This window comes from Anopheles stephensi, chromosome 3 (assembly GCF_013141755.1).
Source record: "Anopheles stephensi strain Indian chromosome 3, UCI_ANSTEP_V1.0, whole genome shotgun sequence".
NCBI classification, from domain to species: Eukaryota; Metazoa; Arthropoda; class Insecta; order Diptera; family Culicidae; genus Anopheles; species Anopheles stephensi.
In genome coordinates this window covers 30,565,784-30,582,827 of record NC_050203.1, presented here as the reverse complement: position 1 = coordinate 30,582,827, position 17,044 = coordinate 30,565,784, and the positions used below count along the sequence as shown (strand labels likewise).

Genomic DNA, 17,044 nt, shown 5'->3' with positions numbered 1-17,044 from the left:
AGAGTCGCTAAAGGCTCAGTTGGTTTGGCAGGAATGTAACCTTCATCTCGTATATTAATTTAAATAGAATCGATTATAAATTGTTTCTGCAGAGAGGATTGAACCACTTTTAGATAAATAAAGATTTTTGCTCACAAACTCCTCCAAGTAACGGTTATGATAAAGAGTGATTTCGTAATTCACTTAGGTCGTTCAACACATTCAGCTCTATGTTCGCGCATTTGCACAACGAAGAATTCAGTGTTTACCAGGTCGTAAAAGCTTGAGTTTCCATGTTTGCTGTTCGACAATGTGGTGTTCGAGATAAAACTTCAATAACGCACAGATTAGGTAGTGTGTGTTGCCTTTTCCTTTCAACATGGAGACAATTGTTGTACGGACTCAAAAGCGCTGTGAAGAATTAATTTAATAAAGTACTTTACAAAATACTATAAATTAATTCGTTCTCGATGCTCATAAGCATAGTCAAATTCCACTCTTGCTTTGAAATATTTGAAATGGTGAAGTGAAGTTGATAGATAGTTTACGATTGCCATCTGGTGATGTGATCTGCTAGTGAAACAAATTAATTTATTAAATATCGATTCAATTTCACATAAATTTTAAAGTGATACTCAGTGACGAACGCTTGCGAAAGTGGGGCAAAAGTGGATTGATTTTGTGTGACTCAGTAAAAATCTGTACTGATTCATTTTTTGCCCTGCTGACGCAAACCAATGCCAAACTACGTTAGGCAATAAATTAATATTTAAATAATATTTTTAAAATAAAGCAATTGTACTCTATTCTGTTTTAAACTTTAAGCTGAGCTGGCACATTTATTAAACAATTTATTTAATAAGGTCGATTTTTGATTATTTGTTCATGCTATATTGTATTTTGTAGGCAAATATTTATTTATTTGCCTAGAATCCTATACTGCTATTTATTTGTCGTCTTCTTTCTTGGCCTCATGACCTCTTAGGTCATGCCTGCCACTTCTGGCTTACTAGGCTTAATGAAACCGCATTGTTGGATAGTCACAGTCTTCACTATGGAGGAACGGCCCAGATGAGACTTGAACCCCGGTCCTCTGTCGTATCTACCAACGGGCCGCCCTAGTTATTTGTCCTCGACTCTTAAAGGAATCAAAATTGCGATAGAAAGTGGAGAGATGTTGCAGACGTGTGTTCCATGCACTGTGCACTTAGGCTGGAGGATTTTGTATGGGATTTTACGGATGAGATCGAATGAGAGTTAGATTGCACACCGTTCAATCAAGACAGTTTAATCCTATACAAAGTTTGTACGACTTTAATTTAATAATAGAGCTTTAATATAATGCCTTAATGATAATTATTAAAATCGGAACAGAGCAAAACAACCACAGATGCTTGATGCTGGTAAAGTACAGCGAAATTCTGTTCAAGCCGATATAATGTTCCTGGAATCCTTTTTGTCCAAAACAGAGTCTAATTTGCATTAAATCAGTTAACACTGCTGCATAGCTATTCCGTGACATTCGTATGAGATTCAGTTTGAATGTTTTTTTCACAGGAAAACTGTTCTTCTATTTTTAGTCCTCAAGTGAAAGCAAGCTTTACTTAACAACCGCGCGGTACACGTTTATTAAATTAACTACCTTACCAAAAAACCCATCGTACGAGAAGTTTTGCGTGGTGAAACTTCTCCAATCAAACCGGACGCCTTGTCGTCCTCGTCGTCCTGGTCGTCCTGGTCGTGCGGAATCAATCAAATCGTTTCGCCGGAACTCGAAATCGACGTCCATCATCAAAAATACATAAAACATGCTTCCTGTACAAACGCGGAACCACCGCTGTGTCGTGTAGACAGGGAACGAATTCGATTTGGGCGCTCGCTAGTGGCGATGAAAACATCATTTAGTCCCACATCCTCGTCCCGTACATCCCGGCGTGCTAACCCATTTTCCCCAAACAGCAAACACGCACACATCGAACGATCGATGTGCCACAACCAAATAAATCCACAACCTTCCCCTTCCGGAAAGCCAAGCGCTTAAGACTTTTTTTGTTTGTTTGTTTCGAAACATCACGCCTCAACCACGTGGTGACTAGAATGATCATCATAAAAGATATAAAAATAAAGTGCCATCCAGAAAAAAATGTAAGGAAAGGAAAAAAGGCCGGCAGGACAGTGCTCTTGATCGTTCTATTACATCGATAACCTCCACCACTGGAAGGTGGCCACCATAGAGAGGCGAACAAAAAAAAACAAGGCCCCGATATCCTTTTTCTCATCAAAATCATCTCAACGGATAGGTTTTTCGGGGTAGGGGTGGTTGGATTTTTTTTCTTCGTTTTGCTTCACTCTGCACTTTACTTGGTGGTTGCCATCAAATCCATCGTCGTCCACGTAACGGCTCTGAACCACAAAACCTCCAGCAGTCCAGAGAAAGGATGTGGGAAAATCTAAACGAGTTTTGTTGGATTTCATCCTCCTGCTCCATGATGGGGTTTTTCTTGTTTTGTTTTGGCCGTATGTATCGTGAACCATGCTTCCTTCATTCCCTGAATGGGGCAGCGAAAGAAATTACGCTTGACCACAGTTTTATGTGCACTCATTCACAATTTGGGTCAGTTTTAGGATTCGGAGGAGGGGAAATAAAAGGAAAAACCCACGCCGATTTTCCCTCATTCAAATCGGAATCGGTGTGGAAAAGCTGCCAGCTTTTCACACAACCATCCCCTGACCGTTCCGTGTGTCCACTTTTTGTTCCCCATTCAACTTTTAAGATATTCACATTTTATTTCATTCACGTTGGCAAACATTATGCACCATTGGCGACCGAAACTAGCAGCGCGAAACTGCCACGGTCAAGCTATGCTGCTTCTTCTGGCTGCTGATAATAGTCTCTGGGTACGGTGACACCTGCCACCTGCCTTACAGCATCCCTCCCACCCCTCTGCGGTGGGTGGGTGATGCCCATTCACCACTGGCGACACTTATCGCACTCCGGACGAACGTCGGTGCGTAGCTGGGGGAAAAAAAACCAAGCATTAACCGAAAAGAAAAACGAAACGTTGCGGAAGGTTCCATCATCTAGATAAGCAAGTTTGCTAGCTAAAATGTCATCTCCCTTCACACACACACCCACAACCGCCATGGTAGGATGAGGTTGGGGTGGGCCGGATGAGACTGATTTCCTGTTGAAAAAAAAAGGAGAAGCTACGAACGCCCGTCGCCATGGTGCAGAACGCGCAAAAGGTACGAGAGTTTGCGGGTTTTTATCTGCCGACTCTATCTGCCAACATTCCGCAGCAGCAGCAGCATCCCATTTGGGCAGGCCGGGGCTGATGGCTACGTGCTGCCGACCCGGGCAAAGAAGGGGGGGTAAAACAAAGTACCAAAACAGACTGATATCATTACAACTGAGAGAGGGAGCATACCTGGCAGTTCTTTTTTATTTTATTTTTTAATGCTGGCTTCCTTCGCGTTAGCTTAAGAACCGCTACTGGGCTGGATGGCTGTCTGCTTGTGCACCGCGGTGACACAACCGATGGCTGTTGTGGTGTAAAAAGGGAAAAGAATAAGCCATGCTACACCGTTACTACTGCTTTGGTTATTTTCTTAAACGGTTGTGGAGGACATTTTTTTTCTTGTTTGGTGGGGCTAACTGGGCGAAAGTTCTAATTTAATGAGGAAAGTGCGAGTGTGACCTTCGAACCCCTTTTTAATGGGAGGTTTGTCCTTACTTACTTGTTTTAAAGGTGGTTAATTTTCGTTTATCTCTGCGATTAACGTTGTTCTTTTCTATTTGAATCAATATATTAGCCACCAACTTCCTTAATGCTACTCGCTTTATCTACTGTAATTACCTTGCCAACTATCTTTGAATTTTTTATTGTAATCGTAAAAGTGATCAAAAATCGATCAGCAAGTAAGCAAGGATTTTTTTCACTCTATATAGCTCACCTTGGGGCGGTCCGGTAGCGGAGGCGACAGCGGCACCGGTCTTCACTCGGCAGGACTGGGGTTCAATTCCGACTGAAGAACTGACTATCCAACTATGCGGTATCAATAAGTCTAGTAAGAGGACCTAAGAGGTCGTTAAGGCAGTAAAGTATATCACTGAAGTTGTTAAAATGCGCTAGCATTTAACACTAGATAGAGCAAGCACTAGATAGAGTACAGGGCAGTCTTGTGCTACAAAGTCTCTAACAGGGAGCGGACCGATCCATCCTGTATATCAGCAGTCCGTGTGATACCTTATATGCACCAACAGGTACAGTGTGGATCGTTGGCTCAACGACAATCTGTGGTTAGAGAGACAATTTTCCAGACCCTCCGCCAATCAATGGAAGGTGACTCCGCTGTCACTTTGGTATCTGGAAAAATATGTCGATTATCATGCATTGTAGGCCTTTGATAGTGGATATTGGAAGATGTGCCTGGTGCTGTATAACCGTACCATGGCACGAATACGTTGGGGATTCCAGGTAAGAGCAATGTGTTTGGCCGTGATTTTTAAGCACCCTTGTTCAGCAACGCTAGCTCTAGTGGTGATGGCGGACATGTCAAGATTGAGCCCACCGCGACTGTGTGGGATGGCCAAAGGGATCCTCAAACCTCAAAATTGAATTGTACAAAAATTGCTCCTGTCCTGTCCTGTCCTGTGCACTGTGAGACTGTCCCGAATCGGGTTTGACACTTGTCTCTACTGGCGTAGTTTTTCTCTTGGAGATCATATGCCACTGGTATTGGGGCCCATCTCGTTGATTCTGCTGATCAGAAGCGAGGTCTTTGTGTGGTCGGAGTCCTTTGCAAGTTCGAGGCTTTCTTCGTGTTAGCAATCGGTGCGAACACCGATTTTACAATCGGACTTACCAGGAACTACTTTCCAGCTATGGGTAGATTTACCAAGAGTTTCAGAAATCTAAAAACCAAGGCAGACCAAGCATTCTCTAGTATTTAGTCCAGTATGAAGAAGGAGAAAAAGTAACAAATGCGTCAGTTCGCCCTCAGGGTTTTCTACTAGGTCTTAGAATGTGACGTGGTAAGGCTAATCGAATGTTAATATTTGGAGTCTTTTCAGGTGCTAGTTTACTAGACTTACAAATGTACCTTAGCTTAGTCCTACTAGGCATGTAGGCAGTCTTGATCGCTGCTTACACTCAGGTTTACATCCTCTATCACATACGAGACGTAGCCGAAGTAACATTCATAGCTATGATTTTATCCCACGAGAGGCACCATAATTACTAGGGCTATTACTAACCTGTATGCACCCGGACGGGCACTTAAAGTTACATAGACATAATGAATACCGTACATGAATAAAGCCTATTGCAGCAATGCTTCAATGACAGCAATGTGTAATTCAGTGAATTAAGCTCAAGAATAATATTGCACTGAGGTTGACTCACAGGACAGACTTAGATCTGTAAAGTACGAGTAAAATTCAATAATGGATTGTTAAGGCTAAAGTAGACGTCTTAGTTGGGCCAAAAACCTTGTTTGTTAGTGACATATGTATTTAACATTTTAAACATTGCTGTAGAGCTTATACATGAAACTTCTTGGAAGGAGCTGGAAGTTATTTAGATGGTTTTAACGAGGGTTAGATAAAAACCTATACGTAACGCTTCTTGGAAGAGGAGTTGAAAGTTGTTTAGGAGGTTTTAACGAAGGCTCGTTCTTTCTAAAATCTAAATAATTAGATTAGATGAGAAACCGTAAAAATACCCTAATGATACTTTCGATTGAAATATCGGAAGGTATTGTTATTTCCTCAGCTCAGTTGTCACTACAGCTTCCGGTGGTCCATGAGCCTTACGTGGTCAATGGCTTCATCAAGAATAGATTTTTTTGTTGCAATCTGTGACGATATAGGGAACTTCAATCTGATGTCTGTCTGGAAGTCTCTCTAATCACTCTAAACTGAAAAGATCTTTCGTGTATCATGCTCCACGCTAACGCCACACTCAAAATGAGCCCCACTGGTACGATCCAGACATACGCATACTTGTCGCACAGTTGTCACATCTTTTGCTCCAATTTCTTCGAGCCCTCGCCGCGCCTCGTCCCTGTCCCCAACAACACTTCTCCCCCGTAGCAACACATCCGTGATGGAATGTGCGTAAGATGACAACGACCAACCAAAAAAAAAACACAACATCGGCGAAGCAAACTGCGGCTGCTGCTGATAAAAAAGGCCCTCGGAAGCGTTTACAGACGCACACACACACTGCCACAGAGTAGGTAAAGGAACATCCACACAACAAAAAAAAAAAAACCTGGCGGCCAAAAAATTTGATTACGCCGAATGTAAATATTGAACTTCCCGTTGCGTTGTCGTAGAACTCCGGCAGCTTCACCGTTGCGGCATGTCGTGACGATGCCAGCGCACCGTTCTTTGCCGTGGAGTTTTCGGGGGGGGGGGGGGGGGGGGGGGGGGGGGAAATTGTGGAGAACGAAATGAAGGTTTTGCAACCTTTTTCCCGGTGGTTTGTTGGACGACCTTCCCGACCGACCGACCGGGGCATTGGTTTTAACCTCCATGTTGACGCTACCATCTGCCTGCGCCCTTCTTCTTCAGACCCAGAATCGTCCAGCTTTTGTGTGTGCATATGTGACGCAATTGTTTTCCTTCCTGGTGGTGGTTAATTTTCGGGCCAGTTCTTGTTGGGAGTCTGAGTGAAGGGAATAGGCAAACATTGTCGGTTCCTCTAGGTTTCTCCACCGGGACAACCGGACACAAGGGGCAAGAAATTAGCACCATCCATTAGGGTCGTACGACACGTGTTCCGGTGATGATGGTCACACCACTGGATGAATGTGCGCGCGTGTGTGTGTATTATTTATATCACACAACTTCCCGGGCATGGCAAATCGATATCGAAATCGGTTCTTGATGAAATCAATCCGTCAATGCCGGACCAACAACGGCCGACCACCGATTGGCGGGATTGCGTGGGGATGTCGTAAATTATCCTCTCATTTATTGCGCTTTGCCCTGGGTTTGTGACGCAGTTTGGAGAGCCTCCTCGGTTGGATCTTCCAATTTTATCCATCGGATAGGAGCAAAAATTATGGATACAACCAAGAGAGCAGACATTAAAGATTTCTAGATTTTAAACTAAAAAACATAACAAAATGTTAACGATTTACCTCCTGAAGAATCTTCCCAAACAGCTCACGTCCCAAAGGTAGCTTCCTTTAATCACAGAACTATAAGCGATCTTTTATTACCCGACCCACCGGAGCTCCCATTGTGCTTCAAGATTCTTGGAACAAGAATCTCATCCAGCGGCGCTTGTGCCGGCTCCGGCAGTTAAGAGTTGTAATCCTCCAACATTTATAATAATCCCCTGCAAGGACACTGGCGGCGACCGCCGGTGCAGGTCCGGTGCCGTAAAATGTTTACAACTTTTCAGCGGAAATGGATTTTTCAAACTCACCCCAACTGTGAAAAGAGATCAACCGGTTAAATTCTAGGAAACTGCTACAGCTACTTCCACCCTGGCAAAAGAGTTGCGACTTAATGGCGCTTAATTCCTGATTGCTGTCTGGCGCGAAGCTCAAGCCCCAATATTGGATGGGGGCCGTTTGGCTGGGCCGCTCTTACGAGCGAGCGAGGGTTGCCCAGTAGTAAATAAAAGTGTGCTGTCTTATTATATTTTGGATTCATTTGGGGTCTTATGATGGATTCGTTTATATTTCCAATTTGTGTGACTGTTGACTTCAACTCCTACACGGGTCCTCCGAAATGAGCGCTTCGAGTTGACCATCATCACCGGTTCACAAGGTGGTCTCGACAGTTTTGCTAGCGTTCCGGAGGGTGCCCTCGCGCCATTATGATCAATGACTTCATCAGCTGACAGGTTACCGGTAAGGACCGCTGTCGTAAAACATCGCGCACGGATTTTGCATATCAATGATCTTCTTTGAGGCGAGATCGGTATCGTTAGGATGCCGCCACAGCCTACAGCTTCCGTAAGCGGAAGGTTTAAGGTTAGCTGTCCCGTGTGTTGAAAGGCGCACACAAAGAGATACAGAGGGCAGCAACAATCACATTCGGTCTAGTTTCCTGAAGAGACTCTTTAGGAGGAAACAATATTTTGCTTTGCAATTGCCTCAAAATTTAAACCAAAGCTTTTTTGGGGAATAAAAATGGCATTACCTTAAGATAACAAATTGGAAAAGCGAAGGCATCTTCCCAATGCGAACCATATTTACTTTCCCCTCGAGCTACTGCGGACAAGGTTCCGAAAGGTTCGGAATGGGATCGAGCCCCAACATTGCACAATACACCCAGCGCGATCCTTTACATGCTTATTAAAAAGTTTTTATACTCAGCAGCATAAAATGAAACCCAGAAAAAAACACGGGACTCATACCTTCAAGGGTACAGCGATTGTGTCATTGAGATGCGGGTTTTGCCCGGAACCAATCTGCAAAAGTTCCACATTGTGCGAGCGAAGCCGGGAAAAGGTTAATAGAAAATGGAATTCCATGTAGACAGCATCATCATCATCATCATTGCTGTAGCAGCAACAGCAAGAGACCTGTTTATGTGTATGAGTTCCGAATTAGCCAATTTTGACAGATCGAGAAAACAGTGGGGCGGTCAGCAACAGCAAACCCCTGCGAATAGCAAACATTTGCTTGCGATTTGCCTTCAAAAACAATGCCAAAGATCACTTTGTTCTTCTGTGTGTGAAAAATTCGGGATAAAAAGTCGGTTGGAATTGGGAGGACTCGGTACGCTATCACTCTTTTGGAATCTTCTCAAGTCCATCTTCTACTTTTTTTCTCTCGTGATCACACGGAACGCCAAGTACAAGCATGTTTGTGCCCTTTTCGTAACGCAGGTGCGAATTGGCATTCGGTGTATGGCCAATGCAAATGGGAAACTGTTTAGCGAGTGTTAGAATAGAAGCACCCCGGCACCCCGGCTACAACAAACGTAATGCTGACGGGCGGCGGGTGGTTCTTGCGGATAACGTCATTGGAAGGTGTTGAAAACGATGCTTCACATGGTCAATTCGGTGGCCGCCGTGTTTCGTTCCATGGTAGTGTCGGGAAGGTGAAAACATTAGAAAACAGTGGTGCTGGTGGTTTCTGGAAGTGTGCACAGTAAATAGTGTCGATTGCGTAGGTAAAATATTTACCAGCAAGCGAGAAAACTGACACACTGGTTTGCCGTTTGCGTGAGCTCTTTGCGAATTTTAACAGTCAGAAGTTTAGTAAGAACATGGATTAAAAACCTTAACACGCAAAAAATAAATCAAACATTTTGTACTCTCCTCATTCACTCTCAAACATTTCACTATTGAAGTTCAATATGGTGTCATTCGTTCCTAGGTGAGTGTAATGATGGTGAGCGGAACTCGACATCGGATATTACACGCATCTGGCCAACACCATCACCAAATGCTATAGTAATTCTCTTATCAGAGATGTGTGGTTTGTGTTGATAGAAATAGATTAGATAGCTCCTCCCTTAGTGTTTACAGGGATGAATTAGTTTCACAGGCCAATTGCCTACGCATATCTACGATTTTATCATCAGCCTGTATCTTGGAGAACTACACCTACTAGCTTCATTAGTACTGACAAACTATCCTATCGGATTACTTAATGTTTGTTTGGCCAAGTAGCTGTATGAGTCAAGCAATTACGCTTTTTAGCAGGGAAGGATTAAGGGCCTTAGAAGATTAGATTTGAAACTATGAACTGTGATGCGTACTATGTACTATGTACTAGGACTGTCCAATGGGTAGATCTCTACAACCGCAAGAGGTCTGGTCAGTCATTAAGGCATTCTTGACTGGCAGAGTTTCGATTCTTATAATGGAATTGTAGAATGATTTAGGGAAAAGTTTCATATAGTTAGGGGTATATTGCTGGGCCATTGTTGAACTTTGCAAACATGTAATGGGATATTGGATACAGTTGGGAGAAATCTCTAGTCAGCTGTATATTTTCTTCCGAGTGTTTGGCGTTCCTTTCAAGTTCTAAAATATCATCACGCCGCATCATTCTCATGTAAAGATTTAATGCCTAAATTAGATAAATATTTTATTTTAATAACCACTTCCCTAAATCGCAGTTTATTGCACAATTTGGGCTGTCACTAAATTCTTTTGACTTTTAGCTAGATTCCACTATATGATTGCAAAGTTCATCAACGGGCTTGCAGTATTCCTGCTGCTCATTTGAAACATTCTCCTGAGCGTTCCGTTGTTTTGCTCGAAACTCTAAGATGCATGTCAAAGTTTCACTAGCTCAAAGAGGTCCCTCGACATCGTTTAGACAGGCAGTCCAATCAAAATTGGAATTTACATCTCTTTACATCTCAAGTTATCAGTCTATTCGTTTAATCGTTCACTAAGCGTACCTGTGACCTGTACACTCCACTTCAATCTTACCTAATAACTGACACTTGGGTGAAGAAGCAACAACACATATTTTAACCGTGGCATTGAAGAGCTGTCTCAAAGTTAAAGTGATCGTTTAGAGATTATTAGAGTTGCCCATAATCCCCCACAGACGGCCTGGCTATATAATCTGTCTCCGTGGAGCGAAACAATTGTCTCTGTCTAATATTTCGTGTAAAATTTGCTAATATGGTAGCAGATAGCGCTCAAACCAAAGGAAAAACATTTTCCACTATGGAACTCATCGGAAACTCAGATAGATTTGCATTTGCGCTGAGCTACATCACAACAACCTGTATTTATTCATGCTTCGCTGTTGGTATGAATGGCTGTCCTTTTTCTTCTGGCCTTAAAGACCTATGTTGGAAAGGTCCAATCAAGTCTATAGTTGACTTCTTGTATCTCTAAAAGTTAGATAGGATTAGTTGGTCAGTCAGACAGTCCTTGCTGAGAGGAAATTTACTCCCTTGATCTTTATCAAAACTCGATCGCCATCCCCCTATTACCTCCGCTTTCTTCATGGGCTCTTCCAATTTTATTTAGTGCAGTAACCTCCCTTTTAGTTGTAAGACAATTTCTACTATTGTTAAAAAATCCTGTTCGAATTATGAAAATGTTTGATGTCTCATGAAGAGAAAAAACCCAGAGATAAAGCATCTGAAAGCATAGCAACGTTTGGCCGTAACATCTAGTAATACGTGAGAATATGAAATGATGTAACGTTTTGTCAGGTGTCCGAGGTGGCCAGAGTGCCTACGAGACACCACACACGATTCTTACTCACGTCTTTAGCAGTTGCTCATGACTCTATCCACCATAACGCCGTCATTTTACGACCATTTAAGCCCCTTTTTTGCCGAAGGTGACACAGATGACGAATGCTGAGCTGGAAAGTTTGTGACTCAGTCGGGGATGTGTTATTCATTTGAGGCGTTGAATATTCAACCCATTTAAGTATTTTTACTTAGATAACTCATCAAATATTCCCATATTACCCTTCAAAACAAAACACTTACTTAACGTAAGCGTTATTTTATTTATTTATTTATTTTCGATTATGACGGCTTGACGCCGTATGGTCAGTACCGCATGTGCTGACGAAGTACAAAATTCAATGACACAAAAAATTACCAAGGCATTTCCTCCCTGATATTTCGCCTTATCCCGGGCGTGCTCGGTTGTAGATGTGTGGAGGTTGTGGTGAGTTTGTCCAGTTCTATTGTTGGTCCGGGTCTATTGCTGTGTAGAGTGTGTTGGTGGTTGAGATGTGTACACACGGGACTCCATCCTTCCGTGTAACGGATCTGGACTGAAACAAAACAGAAGGAAAACAACAATTGTGACAGCACAAACATTTGCCTGTGAACAGTGGACCTCAATCTGCCCAGCAGTGATAGCCCGAGCTCGATCAAGCCAGCACCGAATTCAGAAGCTATCGGCGAGTTCCATCCCGTAACAGCAGGGTCTCTGCTAATTACGAGGTTGAACCCGCCGACCACCTCCGAACCCAACGCCAGCAAGGCCGCACTCGCTCCATCAAGGCTAGACAGAGATGAAGGACACTGTTACAGAAAAATTCTGCCTCTCTTCTTACGACAGTGACGTCTTTGACCCCGGATGCTGTTGCTTCGTCAGCGGATCACCCGTGGCACTACAACAAAAAAAAACTTAACACTTAAGACAAAGACAACACAACGAATAACAAAAAAGGAGTGGCGGATGTGGATTGGAAGGATAATAGGGATGCGGAATCAAAGGATGAGACCGTTGTCTCTGGCGAATCGAAAGATGAGCCTCATGTATGCGAGGTCTCTAGTCGCCAACATTTCCCTTATTTCTATACCCGGTCGTCTGCCGATGCTCTCGACTGCGCTCAACAAGGAGGGTCTTGCAGTTTCAAACTCCACGCAGGACCACAGAAGGTGATCCACATCGTGAAATCCGTCACCACAGCCACACACCTTCGTCTGAGCCAGAGTTATACGCTGCAGATGAGCGTTCAACGCGAAATGATTCGACATAAGTCGAGACATCATGCGTATGAACGCCCGGTCTACAGAGAGCCCACCGAACCAAGGCCGCAGGGACACTTGCGGAGAGATCGAGAAAAGGAATCGCCCGAGATCGTCCGCCTCCCACATGCTCTGCCAGCGAGACAGGAAAAGTTGCTGTGGTAGGCGAAGAAACTCTCGGGCCGAGATCGGACGGTCGTAAAATGCGCCTTGTTGGACGCCTGTTTTGGCCAGTGAGTCTGCCTTCTCGTTGCCGGGAATTCCACAATGAGCAGGTACCCAAATTAGCGAAATCCTGAACGCCTTGTCGAACATGGAGCCAAGCAATTCTATGATTTTAATGACAAGGAAATCCTGACTCTTAACAGCCTTCGGGGACCTTAGTGCTTCGATAGCGCTAAGGCTATCTGTAAAAATGAAGTACTGATCCGAAGGTCTCGCTGCTATAATCAATAGTGCGTACAAGATTGCGGCTAGTTCTGCGGTGTAGACACTACACGGCTCCCGCAATTTGAAAAATGCTACGGCGGACTCACTAAAAACGCCGAAGCCGGTGCCTTCCTTAGAGGATGATCCGTCAGTGTAATACTGGCTACTTTGGTCTAAATGGCCATACTTATCCCTGAAAATGCCCGGAACTACCATCGGGCGAAGATCATTCGGTATGGTCTTGATTTCCTCGTGCAACGAGGAATCTGTTGTTAAAAGGGAACTGTAGGTCTCAGGAAGGGCAGCACGGTTTAATGCCTGTGGAGCGCTAGGATGCACTTGTAGGGCAACAAAATCTTCGTAGATTTTCAAGATCTTGCTCTTAGAACCTGTCTCTAGAAGCGCTTTAAAATTTTCTTCGATCAAGGGATTTGATACTGAAGAACGGACTAGAAGGCGAAGCGACAGCATTTCAAAACGTAGTTTTAGCGGCATCACTCCGGTCATCACTTCTAGGGACATGTTATGTGTGGATTTCATGCTCCCTAGTGCGAGTCTAAGACAACGATACTGTAGCCTCTCTAGTTTGAGGATATGCGTGTTGGATGCCCAATGGAAACATATGCTACCATATTCCAACACGGATAGTACCGTTGTCTTATACAGTCGCAGGACGTCTGTTGGATGTGCGCCCCACCAGAATCCTGTGACTGTCCTTAGAAAGTTGATTCTTTTGCTGCATTTTTGCACCAGATGGGTGATGTGTGTACTCCAGTTTAGCCTTGAGTTGAACCAAACACCAAGGTATCGAAAATTGTCGGTAGTTGATATCTTTTCACCGTACAAAAAGACATCAATTTTCGGGTCAAATAGTCTTTTCTCCCTGTTTTTTGTCGTGTCGCTAAAAGGAGAAAAGACTACCATCTCAGTTTTCGTTGCAGAGAACTTGATACCAAGGTTTTCAGACCACTCGGAAAGGTTGTCCAAAGTGGTTTGTAAAGCCAGTTGTATTTCGGCGGCGTCCCTGCTTGCAAAAGATATGACGCCGTCGTCAGCCAATTGTCTAATGCTGCAGTTTGGTACTAGACAAGAATCTATTTCACTAACATAAAAGTTGTATAACAGGGGGCTCAAGCAGGACCCTTGGGCTAGTCCATGGAAACTGGTCCGCTTTAGCTGAACATGACCATTGTTGAAATTCATAGCTTTCTCCGACAAAAGGTTGAATAAAAAGTTATTCAACTTTGGACCCAGTCCCACATTTTCTAATTTTTGACTCAGCTTGTATGGTGATACTGAGTCAAATGCCCCCTGTATATCCAGGAAAATAGATCCCATGTTCTGCTTGCGTGCACGAGCAAGCTCTATTTCTGTTACCAGAAGGGCTAAGCAGTCATTAGTACCCCTGGCTTTACGAAAACCAAACTGGGTATTTGAGAGAAGGTTGTTCGATTCCAACCATTCTTCTAACCGGAAAAGAATCATCCTTTCAAGGAGTTTCATCAGACACGACAGTAACGATATTGGCCGATACGAATCGTGTCTTGATGGCGGTTTGCCAGGCTTCAAGATAGTGACAACTTTCACTTCTCTCCACTCTTGCGGGACGCTGTTGACCTCCAACATATTGTTGAAAATACTTAACAGGCGCTTCCTCCCTATGTCGGGCAGATTTTGAAGCAATTTGCTACCAATCTGATCCAGACCTGGGGAGGAATTTTTGCTTGATAGGAGAGCAAGTGACAGCTCTACCATTGTGAACGGTGAATCCATCCTAGGGTCACTACCAGGCGCATGTTGTGTAAAGCTTTGCGCAGGAACGAAATCGGGGCAAAGCTTGTGGGCAAATTCATACAGCCACTCGCCAGAAAAGCTTTCGCTCTCATTGATGTTGTTGCTGTTTCGCATCCTTCTAGCCATTCTCCAAAGCGAATTAAGTGAAGTGGTGGGGTTTAGATTATTGACGTATCTACGCCAAAACGTAAGCGTTGTTATCAGAAAAAAATGTACTATCGCTCACACACTCGCTCATCACACACAAAACATTCATCTGTCCATCTGCAGCGAACGTTTCCCCAGTATGTCATCCACCCACATTATGAAATCGATGCCCGTCGTTGCTGTACACCCACCCACCCATCTCCCCACCTAGGAGCCACCCATTCAAGCATAGCCGATGTTTATCAGCTGTAAATTACTGACAATTATTATACGCATACGCATGCAGACGGTGCGTGTGCAGCCGGTCGGTTGTGTTGAGTGACACAGTTACGGGCTGTTACTCGCTAAGGGAAGTAGCAACGTGGCGGCACATGGATCATGATGTCACCTGGAACTAGGAGCGTGCAAATGAGTGCGAAAAACACACTCTCATTCAGCTTGTCTGCCGGCGTGTCCGAGGGCGTGAATAAAGCTTCCACAAAAGTGAGCCGAGAAACACCCCCCAGGTGCCGTTTGTCATCTTTTGTACCTTCAGTACCGGTGCCTCAAATCGGCCGTTAAAAATGTGAGCACCCGGTGAAGAAGAAGGGTAACATCGCTTGCTACCAGACCGAACCGTCTTAGGCCGCCGTTCGGTGGCCATGTTTGAGGGACGAGCACGGCAGCGTAAATTTTGACGTGTTAGGCTAATTATTCAAGACTGAATTTATTAAAGCTATTAACATAACGCGCTACCGCGCTTGTGCTCCCGTTTTGTTTTGTTTGCATGAATGAAGGCCTGTTGTGGCCTTCTCCATCCTTACAGCCCTTCTTCAGCTGTTCCCTCGTAGAAACAGTAAAGGGCCACTTTTAATAACAACTTCATCATTCGCTTCCCGTAAAATTCCCGCCAAAGAAGAATGTGACTTTCAGTTTGTTTTTCAGGGTGGTCGAGCAAAGATTGTCCGCGTCCGGGGTGGGGTGGAAGGTGTCCACTTAACCATTTCGCCCGATAGAAATGCGTCCCGCTTCCCCCCCCCCCCCCCCGCCAGTTTTGTCCGCGAGTTCCCCGATCGCGTCGTCTATCAATCAAAATCTAACGAAAATTGATTGATACCATGGAGCAGATTCGCCGACGGGTTCTAGCTTTGTTCCATCAAATCTTCACTGGAGCCGGTCGGGCAAGGCCGGTGCCAGGGCTGTGGCAAATGGGTGGCAATATTTTTAGAGCATCGAACGGCAGGGTTCGTTGGCTTCGCTTGGGAAGGTGCAAAAGTATCTCGGGGCCGGGTCGAGGCCCGGGGGTTCGGGTGGTCATTATTTATGTGCCAAAATAGAACCCCAACGGGGGAGGAAACAGAACACGCGTGAAGACCGGCAGCAATCGAGCAACAAAGAGTGTGCTTATTTTGAAGCCAGCGTCATACCTCCAACCTCGTTGGCTTTGGAGTGTGCCAGAGTGTGGGGCTCGTTTGCTGCCGTTTGATCCGTTTTTGTTTTATTGGATTGCTCTATCCACTGGATAAATTGCTCGTGGGCAGGCGCCGGGCACAAAGGGAGTGGAAGGAAGGAAAAGAGAGGGAAGGGAGGGAGAGCGGGAGGCTCAAACGACCCCATCGGATGGGAAGCTTTTTGCTATCGCTCGTATCGTATCGTGTGTTTGGTAGGCTTGTGCCCGCTGTCACTGTCGCTGGTGCCGTGCCGTGCCGGTGCCTTCCAACGACTTTCGATCGGACAAAGATAGTGGTTCGTTTAGTTAGATTGGAGAGAGGGAGGGGGTGAGAAAAGGGTGGGGGGGGGGGGTTGGAGGAAGAAACAAATGGATCGAAATGGTGTGAGCAAGATTGTTGCGTACGCATGGGATATGCTGTTTGTCTGGCTACCAATCAATCTTGTTGTTTTCTGCTCTGTTTCTAGTGTTGTTTTTTGTTGTTGCTTCTGTACAACAATGAAACAATGTACGAACTAGTGGCAACTGTTTTTGGGAAACTAGATAAATAAATTATACTTTAATTTGCGTACATTTCAACAAATATATGGTAATCAACGATGCGTGGCAAGTAATTAGTTGGGTTTGGTTGATAAAAAATTTTATGTCTCATTAGAGAATGTCTAGAAGACATATAAAAGTTTACAGCAATACGGCCATATTGCTTCCAGCGTAAGTTTATCGTAGTCTCATCTGAACAGTCTCTACATATGAGAAACCCCTATCCATGTCCGGGGTTTTCAGTCTAGAAAGTAAGAACCGGTAGAGCTAAGAACTCTTGAGGTTTAAACGCC

General features: G+C 44.4%; 1 protein-coding gene across 3 annotated transcripts in view; it reads left to right on the top strand.

The window, feature by feature from the left end:
• LOC118509478 overlaps positions 1 to 17,044 on the top strand; it is a 113,109-nt gene that overhangs the window by 1,541 nt on the left and 94,524 nt on the right. The gene's annotated exons all lie outside the window — the stretch shown is intronic.